The sequence below is a fragment of the Nyctereutes procyonoides genome, unplaced genomic scaffold (genome assembly GCF_905146905.1).
Source record: "Nyctereutes procyonoides isolate TBG_1078 unplaced genomic scaffold, NYPRO_anot_genome, whole genome shotgun sequence".
Taxonomy (NCBI): Eukaryota; Metazoa; Chordata; class Mammalia; order Carnivora; family Canidae; genus Nyctereutes; species Nyctereutes procyonoides.
Window position 1 is genome coordinate 5,146,075 of NW_026575119.1, and position 16,426 is coordinate 5,162,500.

The 16,426-nt window shown below is 40.2% G+C and overlaps 1 protein-coding gene across 3 annotated transcripts in view; it reads left to right on the forward strand.

Moving 5' to 3' along the window:
- The first annotated feature begins 6,186 nt into the window (after positions 1–6,186).
- CLCN3 (chloride voltage-gated channel 3) overlaps positions 6,187–16,426 on the forward strand; it is a 91,366-nt gene continuing 81,126 nt past the window's right edge. For 2 of the 3 annotated variants that reach the window (XM_055334503.1, XM_055334506.1), the window contains exon 1: positions 6,187–6,702. The gene's annotated coding sequence lies outside the window, so the exon portion shown is untranslated. The remainder of the gene's footprint in view (positions 6,703–16,426) is intronic. The other variant, XM_055334505.1, reaches the window with a different exon arrangement.

Consider the following 16,426-nt stretch of genomic DNA (forward strand, 5'->3'; position numbering starts at 1 on the left):
TGATGCGGAGCACTTTTTCATGTGCTTGTTGGCCATACGTAGGTCTTCTTTGGAGAAATATCTGTCCATGTCTTCTGACCATTTCTTGACTGGATTACTTGCTGTTTCAGTGTTGAGTTTGATAAGTTCTTTTAGATCTTGGATACTAACCCTTTAGCTGATACGTTATTAACATTCACGGGTCTTGGGATGCCTGGGTGGCTCAGTGGTTGAAGTGTCTGCCTTTGGCTCAGGGCATGAGTGATCCTGGATTCCTAGGATTGAGTCCCACATAGGGCTCCCTGCATGGAGCCTCCTTCTCCCTCTGCCTGTGTCTCTGCCTCTCTCTCTTTCTCTGTGTCTCTCATGAATAAATAAATAAAATCTTAAAAAAGAAAAAGAAACAGAAGAGCATTTACTGGTCTTAATTCTGCCACCCAGTGGTGACATTCATACTGCATCCCACATGATCTGTTCCAAGAGTGTAAAACCTGTACCTGCCCACTAGGTTAATTAGCAAACTACAGATGTGCCCAGGCACTCTTGTTCCTACTTCTCTTTGATAGAGTCAGAATGTTATTAGCTTACGCATCTTCCGTCTTTGAACCTTTGCTCAAACATCAACTCTAGTCCTAATTACCTCACCATCAACAGGAAGGCTAATATGCCAAAAAGAGAGGACACACGAGCATTGCACAATCATGTTTCATTTTTTTTTTAATTTATGATAGTCACAGAGAGAGAAAGAGAGAGGCAGAGACATAGGCAGAGGGAGAAGCAGGCTCCATGCACCGGGAGCCCGATGTGGGATTCGATCCCGAGTCTCCAGGATCGCGCCCTGGGCCAAAGGCAGGTGCCAAACTGCTGCGCCACCCAGGGATCCCCATCATGTTTCATTTTAAAAAAAAAAGACATTTATTTATTCATGAGAGACACACAGAGAGAGAGGCAGAGACACAAGCAGAGGGAGAAGCAGGCTCCAAGCAGGGAGCCCGACACGGGACTCAATCCCAGGTCTCCAGGATCAAGCCCTGGGTTGAAGGTGCCGCTAAATCGCTGAGCCACCCAGGCTGCCCCACAACCATGTTTCAAATCATTGGTCTTTCTTCTCCATTTGTACCCTATCTTAAGGATGTTAATTTTCTTCCCCCCCCCTGCTTTTCATGATATGCTAGCCTTTCTGTGACCTCTGGGATAGCTTGTCTGGAGTATATTTGGGGGTTATCATTGTATAAAGGTAATTTCCCACAAAACACCAAGCAGGTAATATCTGGATACTAGTGGTAATGTATGTTATAAAGAACTTTAAAACAGTGAATGTATTTTGCCTGATGTCCTATAATTTTTAACTCTGCACTAAAGAAATACCAGTGTAGACTTTCCTGGCAACAATCTCTAATTTCGGCAGGTCTTAAAATACGTCCTTAGAAGAATTTTTAAGTTTTCCAAATAAACCCAATTAACAATTTGTGGAGTATTCATTATAATAGAGTGCAGTTCATTTTAATTGTAACAAGCTAAATTTCTTGATCCTACGAAGGTCACCTGAGTGGCCCACTGATTACTGTGTATGCTGGGTGACTAGACTCATTGTTCCAGGATTAGATAACAAGAACTTTGGAGCATTTTGCCTGTTTAAGTGGCATAGCCTGAGATTCAGACTTATGGAAATATGTGTGAACTCCTAGCTATAATTTTATACAAGACCTAGTGATAGGGAAGAGCAAAGGGGGTTTTGATATAAAGTTACACTGAGAGAAACGTGATTTGTGGGTTGGTGCCAGCACTGAATCAGGAATTGAATATAGTGATTTGAATCTGTGAGATTGTCAGCAGTGGGAACAGATAACTGAGCCAAAAAAGCTGGTGCTTATGCCTATTAAAGCATAAAACCCTTTCAGGGGAGGGTAATACAAAGAGGCTTTCCTCTTCTCAAAACAACAAAAAACAAACACAAAACAAAAAACCCCAAACCAACTACTGTATCAGGGAAGAGAGGAGCACTCTTTCATCACTTTTGGCAAGTGGCTGTGCATTTGAGGACAATGACTCCTATCTTCCTGTATTCTTTTTTGAACTGGAATGCTTGCAACTCTAGTATCTGTCTCACCATTGTATTTTGGGGTGTTGGAACCAGATAACTTGGCCCTTTAGTTTCACAGATCCACTGATGAAGAATTAATAGATTAAGAAGCCTCATTTTCATCTGATTTGGAAGAGATTTTGGACTTTGAGCTGATGATATTTAGATTAGGATGAGGCCAATCAGAACCTTGGTAAAGAGTGAATATTTTACTTGTAAATCACCAGGGGCTAGAGGGTAGATTGTGGCAGGCAGAAATCTGGGATGGTGTCAAGTTTCCCATGTGCTGATGTATAATTACCTCTCCTTCAGTATGGGCCGGACTGTGAATATAGGGATTTCACTTCCATTAAAAGGTTATTAATCAATTGGCTTTCAATTAATAAAAAACTAGATGATGGGTAGGCCTGACCTAATTAGGTGACTCCTAAAAAGAAGTCAGAGAGACTCAAGAGAAATTCTGCTGGCTTTGAAGGCAGGTAAGCTGCTATTTGGTGAGAGGGCCATGAAGTTAGGAATTGAGGATAGTCTGTAGGAGCTAAGAGCAATCTTGGTTGATAGCTAGTAAGAAAGCAGGGATCTCAGTCCTGCAGCCACAAATATATTCTCCCAGGACCCTGATTATGCAGTTATCAAAAAAGAGTTGAATCTAGAATGTTGATGATTTTAATGCTTGTAGAATGCTATGTGCCTTGAAGATACAAGATAAATATGTAAGTCAGATATTCATTACTCTCTTGTACTAGAGGGCCCAAGAAGTGTACATAGTCAAAAGCACTGGTGTGTACTACACAGTTTAATAAAAACTTAGTAGGGAGTCAAAGAAGACAGTTTTGTTGCACATCCCATTGTAAAACACTTGATGGCAAATTATTTTCTAACACTTTATTTACTCCATTCCTTCTCCGGGGCAACCTGGCTCGTTTTCTTCCCTTTCCCTTCTCAAAAGGAAAACAAAGTCTTCTTACTTCATGCCAAGCAGCTTCACGCGCTTCCCTGAATTCTAGGAACCCGGTGATTCAGATCTAGGGTCTTCTACCCTAAATAGTTAACAAAATGTTTGGCCAAGGGGCACCTGGGTGGCTTAGCTGGGTAATGTCTGCTTTCAGCTTAGGTCATGATCTCAGGGTCCTGGGATGGAGCCCCCTGTCAGGTCTCTGCTCAGCGGGGAGCCACTGCTCCCCCTGCTTGTGCTCTGTCAAGTAAATAAATAAAATCTTAAAAAAGTGTATTTGGTCAAGCCAAGGCAGGTATCCCTCAACAGGGCTTCTGGTGAATAAATCTTCCTGTATTTTAATATGTATATCTTTGTGTGCCTAGAAAGTTCCCCAAGATATACTTTAGTATTCTTTTGCGGGCAGTGACACTAAGGTTGGTCAGGTTGTGGAGGACATCAACTTTCAATTTGTATTTCCTATGTTGTTTCAAAATGTTTAAAGTCATTATTTTAGCTTCCTAAGCTTACTGTAACAAAGTAACACAAACTGAGGAGCCCAAAACAGCAGAAGCTTATTTTCTCAGTGCTGGAGTCTGGAAGTCTGAAGATTAAGGTGTCCATCATAAGGTTACACTCTCTCTTCAAGGGCTCCAGAGAAGAATTCTTCCTTGTTTCTTCCAGCTTCGGTAGCCCCAATTGTTCTTTAGCTTTTGTCAGCCTAACTTCAATCTCTGCCTCCATCTTCACATAGCCATACTCCTGTCTGTGTCTCTTCTTATAAAGGCACTAATTACATTGAATTAGCCCATCCTAATTACCTTACCAGATCACATGTAAAGAATATATTTCCAAATGAAGTCATATTTATGGGGTGGGGGAGAATCTTTTGAGGGAACATAGCCTATAATAGCCATTGCTTACTCTTAATTTAAAGGGCTAAAACAAAACCTAAAAAAAAAAAAAAACTAATGTGCAACATTCTACAAGACAACATTCTTGCTCTCTTTAAAACATCAATATCATGAAAAATTGGGGGAGGAGCTGAAGATTAAAAGAGATTTAAGAAACATAAATGCAATGCTTGAAAACTGATTGGATTCTGGTTTGAAAAAAAGCTGCAAATATGTTTTTAACAACTGGCAAAATTTAAATATGATTAGTTATTAGATATCAGGGACTTATTGCTAATTGTCCTAGTTGTGTTGGGGAAGTTGTTACTTTTAGGAGATGCATGTTTAAGTATCTAAGGATAATGTGTAATGTCTGCATCCTACTCTACATGCTTCAGGGGGAAAAAATCCTAATGTAGATGAAGCAAAGTATTGCAGAATTTTTTAATGTCGGTGACTGATCCTGTCATGTCCATATCAATGTCATATTCAGCTATTTTAAGTGGAATTTAGACACCACAAACATAAGTTTTTAGTATTTATCATATACTTTAAAGAAATGAAAACCCGCTGAATATGGGCATGCAATGTCCATGATTCAGGTTTTCTGGCCGTTTGGATATTTTTTATTTTTAAATTTTATTTTATTTTTTAAAGATTTATTTATTTAGTTATTCATGATAGAGAGAGAGAGAGGCAGAGACACAGGCGAGGGAGAAGCAGGCTCCATGCCAGGAGCCCGACGCGGGACTCGATACCAGGACTCCAGGATCACGCCCTGGGCCAAAGGCAGGCGCTAAACCGCTGAGCCACCGAGGGATCCCCTTATTATTATTGTTGCTTTTTAAAGATTTTATTTGACATTGAGAGAGAGAGAGAGCCAACGCACAAGCAGGGAGAGCAGCAGGCAGAGGGAGGAGAGGCAGGTTCCCTGCTAAGCAGAGAGCCCCACCACCTGGGGCGCAAGGTGGGACTCTATCCCAGGACCCTGAGATCATGACCTTAGTTCAAAGCAGAGGCTTGGGATCCCTGGGTGGCGCAGCGGTTTGGCGCCTGCCTTTGGCCCAGGGCGCGATCCTGGAGACCCGGGATCGAATCCCACATCGGGCTCCCGGTGCATGGAGCCTGCTTCTCCCTCCGCCTATGTCTCTGCCTCTCTCTCTCTCTCTCTCTGTGACTGTCATAAATAAATAAAAATTAAAAAAAAAACAATTGGTCTGTTAAAATTTGCTATTTAAAAAAAAAAAAAAACAAAGCAGAGGCTTAATCCACTGAGCCACCCAGGTGCCCCACGGATATTTTCAAAACAACCTTGGGGGAAAAACGACTTACAAAGCTCTCCAACCATCCAGTTACCTACGGTAAAACACAAACTCTTCGGCATAACCGCTGACGTCTGCATCAGCATCTCGACTCACTATCCCCAGGCTACATCGTGCATATTATATCCAAGCAACGCCTGGATAACATAGAACTAACTTTCCATTTCCTCCTCCCTTGCTTGCCATTCCTACCAGGTTGTTTGCTCCTCCCTCTGCCCCAACTTTTCCCAAATTGCAGACCAGACGTCACCTCCTCCGGGAAGGCTTCTTCTCACACTGCTGTCCCAGGGGAGGGCTCAGGATTGCACGGCAATGTAAACCCCTATGAGCTCGGGGGTCGGGTTCACGAATGCTGGCCGGCACACGTTAATTTAATGAAGGTAAATACATTCAAGTCCACCGTGTAAAATCCTCGAATGGCACATTTTCCCCAATAGCTGATTTCCAAGCATCATTTTTGAACTGGGTTAAACTGGGTCATCAGCTTCCTCTACAGGTGTGTCGGGCTCAGGACCCTCAACCACACGGAGAGCGCGTTGAGCCCGCTGCACCCCCGCCGGCCGCCCGCTCGCAGGCGAAACCCGGCGCCGGAGGCCACTTCTCTCCGTCTGTTTCGGGACCACAGCGGGCGGTGATTTTCCGCGTGGCTCGGGTCTCTCCCGCCGGCGTGGAGCGGGGAGTTCCGGGAGATGCCGGGAACTGCCTTCCGAGAACGTTCCCCGAGGCGGCCGCCTCCCGCCCCTCCGAGAGGTCACCGGCGGGGCAAACCGCGAAGCGTGAGCGACGAGAGCTGGCTGCGGGAGAAGGTCTCACGCCCCGGGCCGCCCCGCAGGGCGCACACCCCGCCCGGCCCCTCCTCCCGCCGCCGCAGCCCCGCCCACCGCCTCCACTCCAGCCAATCGGCGCGGCCGGCGGAGGACGGCTTCGGCGGCCGGACGCCGAGCGGCCGTTCACGTCGGCGCGCTGACGTTACGCGCAGACGCACCTGTCGGGCTCCCCTTACGCGGCTCGGGGCCGGGCCGGTCCGGAACCCACAGCCCGTTTTCTCAGTCCCAGTCGGTCCGCGGCCGGGAATTGGGTTGCGTAATGAGGCCGGAGGGTGTGCTGGGCTGAAAGGCATATTCTCTTTCATTTCCGAGTCGGAGCGTGGGTTCAGTTTGAGTCTCTTAAGAGGGAAGTGAGGTTGGAGATTTTTATTTTTTAATGTGGGGTGGAAGCAGTTGACTTTAGGGCCCTCCGAAGGAAGCGGATTGAACTTAATGCTGCTCCCGTGTTGGGAGGAGGACAAAAAAGGTCCCGCCTGGCAAAATTTCCGTAACTTCATCAGTAGAAAATCCAAGGTACCGTTTAAACTGCAGTAGTGTCCGTGGAGTCCAGCTGTCTCCAGGTGGAGCTCCCAGGGTAGCTAGGTTTTTAGGTTTGGAACAGATGCAGAATCCAAAGGCAGCGCAAAAAACAGCCACGGATTTTGCTATGCCTCTGAGCTGCAAGGTGAGTGACCTGGCACGTTCACGGGTTTGGGTCAGCTGTGATGCCAGGGCTCGCGTCTTGGTTCATCTTAGAACAGGCAGCCTAAATGATCAGGCGTATACGTATCCTCGACATTCCTGAAGATTTCTCCTGTTTCCTTTAGGAACTGCCGAAGGGCCTTTGGATACCGTGGAAGTAGGTTCCAGGAAATATAAATATTGAACTCAAGGTAGTGGGTTTTAACTTGCGGTAAAATTGCCCCAAATTTAAAGTTATTATTCAGTTTTTCTGTCTTTAGCCTGAATTTACGTGTATATCAAGACCTGGTTCGTGTAGATATAAAACATTTGTTTTGATCATAAACCTGGATCCGAAACTACCTTAGAATCTCAAGTTTTAGTTTTGCATATAACAGGCTTTATTTGTATATTATTTAAAACTGGAGCACAGGAAGATTATACCTTATATGTGTATAAGATTTCTGAGATTTCTTCTTTCTTTTGGAGGGGAAAAAAAAAAACCTTGTTTTTAAGAATTGAATCTTTTTTTTTTTCTTGTAATTTGAAAGTTCAGTTCTGCAAACCGTAAACTTTTTTGAACCATACAATTTAGTTACTGCAGCATCATTGTGGCTTTGTCATTGATTATTGAATCTTTCCAGAAATGCTTTACCTTTAATTTCTGAACAGTTTAATTTATAAGATTTTTTTTTAAAATAAGATTCTTTTCTTGATGAGGTTGGTATGGAAATAATTTAACTGATGTTAAAATTAGTGAATTTCATGTGCCATTGTGAGTCACTAGAAAATACGATCTGTGTAGCTCAAGAGTACATATAAGAATGTGAATGTATAGTTGATTTTCATCATAAAAGTTAATTTTCATCTTTCACCAATCCTGCTGATTGTCATTACATAGTGTGGCTTAAAAATCAGATGTGTGACCTACAGATGTTTTCTCAAATTGAGTGTTTTTATGACCTCTGGTTGATAGGAACAGCCAATATTGGCACAATCCAAGGCATCTCCCTCCCACACCCTGACTCCCACACTTTTCAAAGACTGATTCTTTGCTTGGAAAATGGGTCACATTATTTTAAGTCAATATAAATGTATAGTACTTATAGCTTGGAAATTGTGTTTTAAGCATGTGTTTTCAATCATACATAGCTCATTAAGAATGTAAAACTCCAACTTGGGAAGGAGTATATACAGTTCAGGGGAACAGATTTGCTGAGGTTGTAGTTTTATATTAATAAATTGGCTATTTTCCAGGTTGTGTCGATGATAGGCTTTCCATTTCCTGTCCTGTGACATGTTGGTAATAATTTTCAGACCACTCAGGAAGCCAGATTTGATCTCTGTGGTGGGTCACATACCAAAGCAGTATCCTGTGGCATTTGGCCACTCTCACTGCTTTGTAGAACTTTCATCTGAGTTTCTAGTCAAGCTTGTCAGCAGTGATCTAAACCATATGATAAGTGTTAATATTTATTGAGCATTTTTTTAATTGAGCGAATTCTATGTTTTAGGATCATTCCTAAGTGTTTTTTGTGGATTGTCTCAACTACCACACCAAACCCAGGAAATATTTTGTTTTCCTGCCATACAGTGGAAATGTGGAAACTGAGGCATAGAGGATTTAGTTAACTTGCCCAAGGTCTCAGTGTCACAACTGGTAGTGTGATTTTAGAGCTCTTGCTCTCAATGGCTGCATTGTATTTCACATAAGGCTAGGCAAAATGCTAGAAGAAAACAGGATGAGAGATACGGCACCATCAGTTCGTTTATTTTTCAGTTATAAAAGTTATGTAAAGTTACAGAAACCCTGGAAAATAATTTTTGAAACCTTCGTTCTAAAATAATACTCTGTGTTTTTCTGATGCGCACATTCACATGTATATATAATGTGGCTATGACTCATTTTGATTTTTAAAGATGACTGTTTTTCAGTTAAGTATAAAATGTAGGATCAAACCTGTGCAGGGAAACTGCCCATTTTGCACGGCTGGAAATACAGAGAGATTTTATCTGCAATTTTGGAAGCAGTTAACTAAATATATTTTTTGCTCTTTTGAGAAGTAGTTAAACCGCTGAGCCACCCAGGGATCTTTTGAGAAGTAAACAGTTTTTGTCTTGTAAAGTCAAGAAGATTATTTTGTTTTCAAAATGTAAGTCTTCCACGTCATCTTTTTTTGTGGGATTATTGTTTACCTTTCTTTTGTGTCTTATAGTCTAAGCCTTATATTTGTGTTTTTACTTTTAAAATTATCTACTATTTAACTTATGGGTGGCTCTAAAAAATTTTATGAATCTAAGAAACTTTCTTCAGAGAAGATATTTCCTTCTTTTAGAGGGTTATTCATTTAATACTTTTTTTTTAAAAAAAAAAGATTTTATTTATTCATGACAGACACAGAGAGAGAGAGGCAGAGACACAGGCAGAGGGAGAAGAAGCCCCCCTGCAGGGAGCCCGACGCGGGACTCGATCCCGGGTCCCCAGGATCACACTCCTGGCCGAAGGCGGCGCTAAACCACTGGGCCATGAGGGCTGCCCATTTAATACTTTTTTTTTTTTTGAAGAAAAATGTCAGCACAGCAATTTGTACATACAGCTAACTTAATAATAGAGATAAAATATCAAGTAATACTGCTTTTGGGAGTTTCATTATGGTCATATCTTGTATGTGGTGACAATTTGTACAGAATAAATTCTTCCTTGCTACTGTGATATTCTGACCTCAGTCTCATGATGTTGTAGGGGGCGGAGGGCTCATTCTTTGGTAAAATACATTTGAAAAGCTTTTCATAACTTTAATTCATGAAATTAGTGTTTACTACAGGTTTTCTCGAGAGCTTTTCCAATGCTGTTAGCCTTTACAATTCTAGAATGGGGTATGCTCTATTACCCAAGCATATTTGACCATGAAACTTTTTACTGGACTTGTATTTTGTGCACATACTCATCTTCAAATATTTTTGTTGCCTTCTTGGCTCCAAAACTTGTTTCATGTCAGTAGTCTTGCTTCAGTTAACTTCTCTGATCTCTGCCCCATAAAATCCCACTTACCTTTTAAGGTCAAACTCAGGTGTGTCTCTCTTCCAGAGAAGGCTTCTCACCATCAGTCACCCTGGGATGAGAACTCTTTTTTTCTGAGCTCTTAGAACACTACTGGTGTGTTCTGTGACATCTCTGACGTATTGCTTTTTATCGTGTGGCTGTACATTACCCTATAGGAAAGCATTACATCTCTTTTGAGGACAGTATGTAATGAAGTTTATGCTGAACTTTACTGAAAGCTATAAGGCCTATGCAAATATGATGCCATTAATTGGTAAAATTTGTGTGTAGGGGCATCTGGCTGGCTCAGTCAGTAGAGCATGCAATGACTCCTGCACTCAGGGTTGTGAGTTTGAGCCCTGCATTGTGTGTAAAGATTACTTGAAAAAATAAAGCTTTAAAAAATAAAAATTGTGTTTATATTTTTTACAGTTTCTAATACATTAGTAGCTATTCTGTAAACATAATGAATGAGTGGTTATATTGAAATTCAGTGTCATGTTTTGATTGTTAATCAGTATTTAGCAATACTGTTAGAATATTTATGGGAGATGCTAAAAGTATTAATATGAAAAATGCTCCTTACAAAAGGCTAGCTTGGTCATCATTTTACTTTTCTGCCATTATTGCTCATGAAACTTTTGTCCATCTTTCTAGTTGCTAATATTTGGGATTTTTCTGTTTTCACTGAGATTATGCCTTTTTTTCTATTTAGCTTACTAGCCAGCCAGATAGCTGACTGATACACCTTTGAAACTTAGCCATGGTCCTTAGCCTTACCTCTTTTTTTAAAAAAATTATTTATTCATGAGAGACACAGAGGCAGAGACATAGAAAGAGGGAGGAGCAGGCTCCATGAAGAGAGCCCGATGCAGGACTCGATCCCGGGACTCCAGGATCACGCCCTGAGTCGAAGGCAGATGCTCAACTGCTGAGCCACCCAGGTGTCCTCCTACCTACTCTTCTTTATGAAAGAGGCAAAACTTTGTTGGGAGCTATGGAAAATTGGTGTACCTACAGGCTATGTGAGTCGCTTAGCCACAGATTCACAAGGTGTTCCTCTTTCTGCTTCCTACCTCCCAGTTCTGGTGTTTGGGTGCTGGATTGGTGTACTGAATGAAGGTAACCATTCCTTTCATCGTAGTATGGCCCAATAGGAAAAAATCCTGGATGTGTAATTCTGTAGTTGGAAAGAACACTGATCTTAAGTCCCATAAGATGTAGGAGACTGAAATTTGTTTCTTCCAACTCTTTTGAATCAATTTAGTCAAGTCAGAAACCTAGCAGATATCTTAGATTTCTTCTTCATTGTTCCTCACAGTTTATTAGTTACCATGTCTTCTTAAATACTTCTCAAAATTCATTTTACTCCATATTTTGATCTCTTAGGTTAGTTATGCCTTCAGTACTCATATTTAGGATTGTTCAAGGTTCTGCTGGAATTAGGATCACCTAACTCCCCTTTCAGTCTCTTGCTCTTCTATGTTCCATACTGCTGCTACTGTTGGCCTGTTAAAATTCATATTTGGCCATGTGGTTGGTCTTAAAAACTCTTAATGATTTCTTCTATGTATAAATGAGTGAATAAGTTCCTTAGCATAATGGATCAGCTCTTAACTTACTGATCTGGCCTGTGCCCACCTCTCCAGATACTCTCCAGTTCCTTATCTCTTAATTAAGCTGCCCAAGCAGGTTTTGTTATTATGTTGCTGTGTTTTTGCATGTACTTTTTTTGGTCTGTATTGACTTTTCACCTCAGAGTTAGCCCAGTTCACTCATCCTAATCCTTCAATACTCAGCTTAAACATTCCCTTTATTAAATGTTCACAGACTTTTCTAGGTAGCATGCTTATTCCTTTTCATTGTTATCAAATACCTGTGTATACCTCTCCTGTGATAAATTTATATCATACTGTTGTTATTTGTATGTCTTTTACCTTCACTGCTTTGATAATAGGGACCGTATTTTACTTATTATCACAGTACCTGGCTTTATGCCTGGTACATGATGGGTACTGAGGAAATGGTTGTCAAATAAATTAATAAGGGATTCCAAAAACTCATTTTGGCTATGAGATTATGATACTGTAAGCTGAGATAGAGAGTCTAGGAGGACAAGCAAATTTGGGGCAAATATTGATTCAGCTTCTGTCTTGTTGAATTCGAGCTTGCATATAGCATGCGAGTAGTGATGGGCCATTCGTTTGTAATGCATTTGTTATTTATTCATAGTAGAAATAAAAATTGACCCTGCAAGATTTTGTAGATGTAGATAAGATTATAAAATTTATATGGCAAGGCAAAGACACTAGAATAGGTAAAGCAATTTTGAAAAATGAGAATAAAGTGTGACAATTTTTTTTTTAAAGATTTTATTTATTTGTTCATGAGAGACACAGAGAGAGGCAGAGATATAGGTAGAGGGAGAAGCAGGTTTCATGCAGGGAGCCCGATGTGGGACTTGATCCCGGGAGTCCGGGATCACGCCCTGAGCCAAAGGCAGGTGCTCAACCACTGAGCCACCCAGGCATCCCTAAAGTGTGACAAATTTATCCAATTTCAAGGCTTATTTCAGAGCTAGAGTAATCAAGACTGTGTGGTATTACTGTAGGTATAGACAAATAGATCAGTGGAACAGAACATAGAACTCTCAACTAGACACACACAAATATGCCCAACTAAATTTTGACAAAGGCAAAAAAAAAAAAAAAAAAGTACAAAAACAAGCAAATCAGTGAGAGAAAGATACCTTTTTTCTGCAAATGCTGCTGGAACAATTGGACATCCACACATTAAAAAAAAAAAGACTTAAACCTGTGTCTTTTTTTTTTTTAAGATTTTATTTATTTATTTATTCAAGAGAGACACAGAGAGAGGCAGAGACATAGGCAGAGGGAGAAATAGGCTCCATACAAGAAGCTTGATTTGGGATTTGGTTCCGGGACTCCAGGATCACGCCCTGAGCCAAAGGCAGACACTCAGCCGCTGAGCCAACCAGGCGTCCTTGGGAAGTAGATTTTTTAGATCACAAAAGCATAATCCATAAAGGAAAAGTTGATAAATTGAACTTCATCAAAATTAAATATTTTTGTTCCATGATGGACCCTATCAAAAAGAGGAAAGTCAGGGGTATCTGGCTGGTTCAGTTGCGGGAGCATGCAACTCTTGATCACGAGGTTGTGAGTTTGAGCCCCATGTTGGGTATAGTGATTCCTTAAAAAAAAAAAAAAAGAAAAGAAAAGAAAACTACAGAGTAGGAAAAAATATTTGCAAACAACATATCTGACAAAGGACTAGCATCTAGAATATGTATTCTAAAGTATAAAACTTAGCAGTAAAAAAGCTATCCAGTTAGAAAATGGGCAAAATATATGAATAGTCATTTCACTGAAGAGGATAGGCAGATAGCAATAAGCACATAAAAAGATGTTCAACATGGTTAGCCATTAGGGAAATGCAAACGAAAACTACAATGAGCTATCACTACACACCTATCAGAATGACTAGAATAAAAAATGCTGATGAGGTGACTGGATGGGTCAGTTAGATAAGCATCTTTCTTGGGATCAGGTCATGATCCCAGGATACTGGGATCAAGCCCTGAGTTGAACTCCCTGTTCAGTGGGGAGTCTTTCTCTTTCTCCCTTTGATCTCTCCACCCCACCTCATGCTGCCTCTTGCACATTCTCTCTCTCTCTTTCTCAAATATTTTTTAAATATTTAAATATTAACAGGAAGTACTGGTAAGTATGTGAAGAGACTGGATCACTAATCTATTTATTTTTAGTAGAATGTAAAACTGGCAGTTCCTTAAAAAACTAGACATACCATATGACCCAGTTACTGCACTCTTCGACTTTTTTTTTTTTTTAAAGATTTTATTTATTAGAGAGAGAGAGAGAGGCAGAGACACAGGCAGAGGGAGAAGCAGGCTCCATGCAGGGAGCCCGACGTGGGTCTCCAGGATCCCGCCCTGGACCAAAGGCGGTGCCAAACCGCTAAGCCACCTGGGCTGCCCAGCACTCTTCGAAATGAAGACTTAAGTTCACACAAAAGCCTGTGGGCATGCAGCGTGATTCATAATACCCAAAACCTAGAAAAGAGCCATATATTCTTCATTGGGTGAATGGTTAAACCATGGTACATCCAGACCGTGAACTATCACTCGACAATATAAAGGGAAGAACTATTGATACATACAATAACATGAGCAAACATCCAGAGAATTATGCAGAGTGCAAAGAGCTCATCCCAAAAAGTAACATACTGTATGATTCCATTTATATAACATACTCTAAATGGCAAAATTCTAAGAATAGAAAATAGATTATGAGTTGCCAGGGGTTAAAGAGAGTGTGGTGGTGGGGCTGGAAGAAATAGGTGTGGCTATAAAAGGGTAACATGAGGGATCATTGTGGTGATAGACATGTTCTGTATCTTGACTGTACTATCTGTGTCAGTATTTGGATTATGATATTGTTCTGTAGTTTTGCAGAATATCACCATTGGTGGAAACTGAGTAAAGGGTACACAGGATATCTGTATGATGTACTATAACTGCATGTGAAATCCTAATTCTAAAAGTTGAATAAAAATATTGAACACCTAATATGTGCCAGGTAATGTGCTAATGACCATCGAATATGCAATATTGAACAAAAATTGACACTGTGCCAGATCTTGTGATGCACATCATAGTTGAGAAGACGTTAATTAAGTAATTGCATAAATAAGTGTAGTGTTACAACTGTAGTGAGTGATATAAGGAAAGATCTAAGAACTAACAATGAAAATTTGACCTAGTCAGGAGAGATTTGCCCAGGTAATGAGTAGGTCAGAGAGGCTTTCTTTACTAGTTCCATGACTTTGGGCAAGTTATTTAAACTCTGCGCCTCAGTTTCCTCATCTGTTAAATGCATATGGTAATAGTACATAAGCTTTAGGATTGTGATTGTATTTAATCCATCTATAAACGAGTTAATTTGTGTCAAAGTTGATGATATCAAACATATAGTAAACTCTGTTAAAGCATTTGTTAAATAAATAGTCAATTCATGTGAGAGCTGAAGAATATGAAGGAAGTTAGTTGGATGGAGAGGAGAGGGTATGTTCCACGCTGAGGAACTATGAGACAGGAAACAGCCTTATAGGACTGAGAGGAAGACCAGTGAGTCTAGAGTACTGCAAGTACACACTTCAAAGCTAAGCAGAGGGCTAGGCTGCAGAGGGTCTTGCCTGCTAAGGTCAGTGAGACGTGATTAGGACCTTAATCCACGGAGTGGGGAGAGATGCTGATGAGGCTTTCTTTTAAAAGACAGTGCTGGCTGCAGTATGAAGATCAGATTAGATAGAGTGTGTCAAGTTGATTGTATATAGATCATTTAGGAATTTATTGCAGTAGCCTAGGCTTTATCCCTGGAGATTTTCATAGGTTATTTCTAATAAATAACCTTTGCAGGCTACTGTGTGTTTAATGTTTTGAAATGATTTCAAATATATTTTTGGCAATTGAAAAGATGACTAGTATTTTCATTTTTTTAATATGCAAAATATCAGCTGCCATATTATGGTTTAAATAGCCTTTTGTGAACAAGCCTGGGAATAGAATTTAGAATTTAAAAAGATTTATCACTGGCATCTAGAGTTCTTCTGTGCATTTCCTTTATGCTCCCATAGAATTTTGAATATTGTGTAGCAGTGCTGTTCAGTACAATGTTTTTGCCGCATCTGTGAGCCACATGTAATTTAAAATTTTGTACCCATATTAAAAAGATAAAAAGAAAACATTAATTTACTTAATATATCTAAAATATTATTTCAACAGAATCAACATAAAATTATTAGAATATTTGACTTTTTTTTTTTTTTTTTTTTTTGTATTGAGCCTTAGGAAATCTGGTAAGTATTTTACCTTTGAGCACATCTAAATTTGGACTGGCCATGTTCCAAGGCTAGTGAAAGTGATCAGTGTACAGTCCTATAGGTTCCTAGGTTAATAAGAAAAATATAGTTTTTAAATTATCAAATTTATAGAAATAACAACCCATGCAGGCCTGAGTTTAATAAACTTTTGAAACAGAATTGGTTGCTCTTGTTATAAAGATGTCAAATCTAGATGTCTCAGAAGTATTGGTGAAATTAATTTTTTTTAAGAGAGGAGAGGGAGGGAGGCGGGCAGATGTGGGGGAGGAGCAGAGAGACTCTTAAGCAGGCTCCACACCCATCTCTATCCCTGAGATCATGACCTGAGCCAAAAATCAGGAGTTGGATGCTTAATCGGCTGAGCTATCCGAGTACCCCCAAAATAAGTTTTCAAAACATTTTGAAAGAGTTAAGTTGTCAGTTATCATTGTTTTTGAGGGACTTTGAGGGATAAATGGAGGAGATATCTGGAACTTGCTGATTGAGGTCCCAGTACACGGACATTTGTAATTATTTTAATTTCTTAGTGATACATAGCTTCCAACTAATGTTCATTGATGTATATTATCACGTGTCTTAAGCCCTTCTAGTCTGATCATGAGGTAAAGAAGTGAAGAATAGAATGTTTGTGTTCTCTCCAAGATCTTAGCATACATGCTTTGATACAGCAAAATTAAAATGATTCTTGGAATTTTTCATGCTTATTTTTTTAAAAGGATTTTGGCTATTTACTCAACGGCCACAGTATTTGATTGCCTCTATA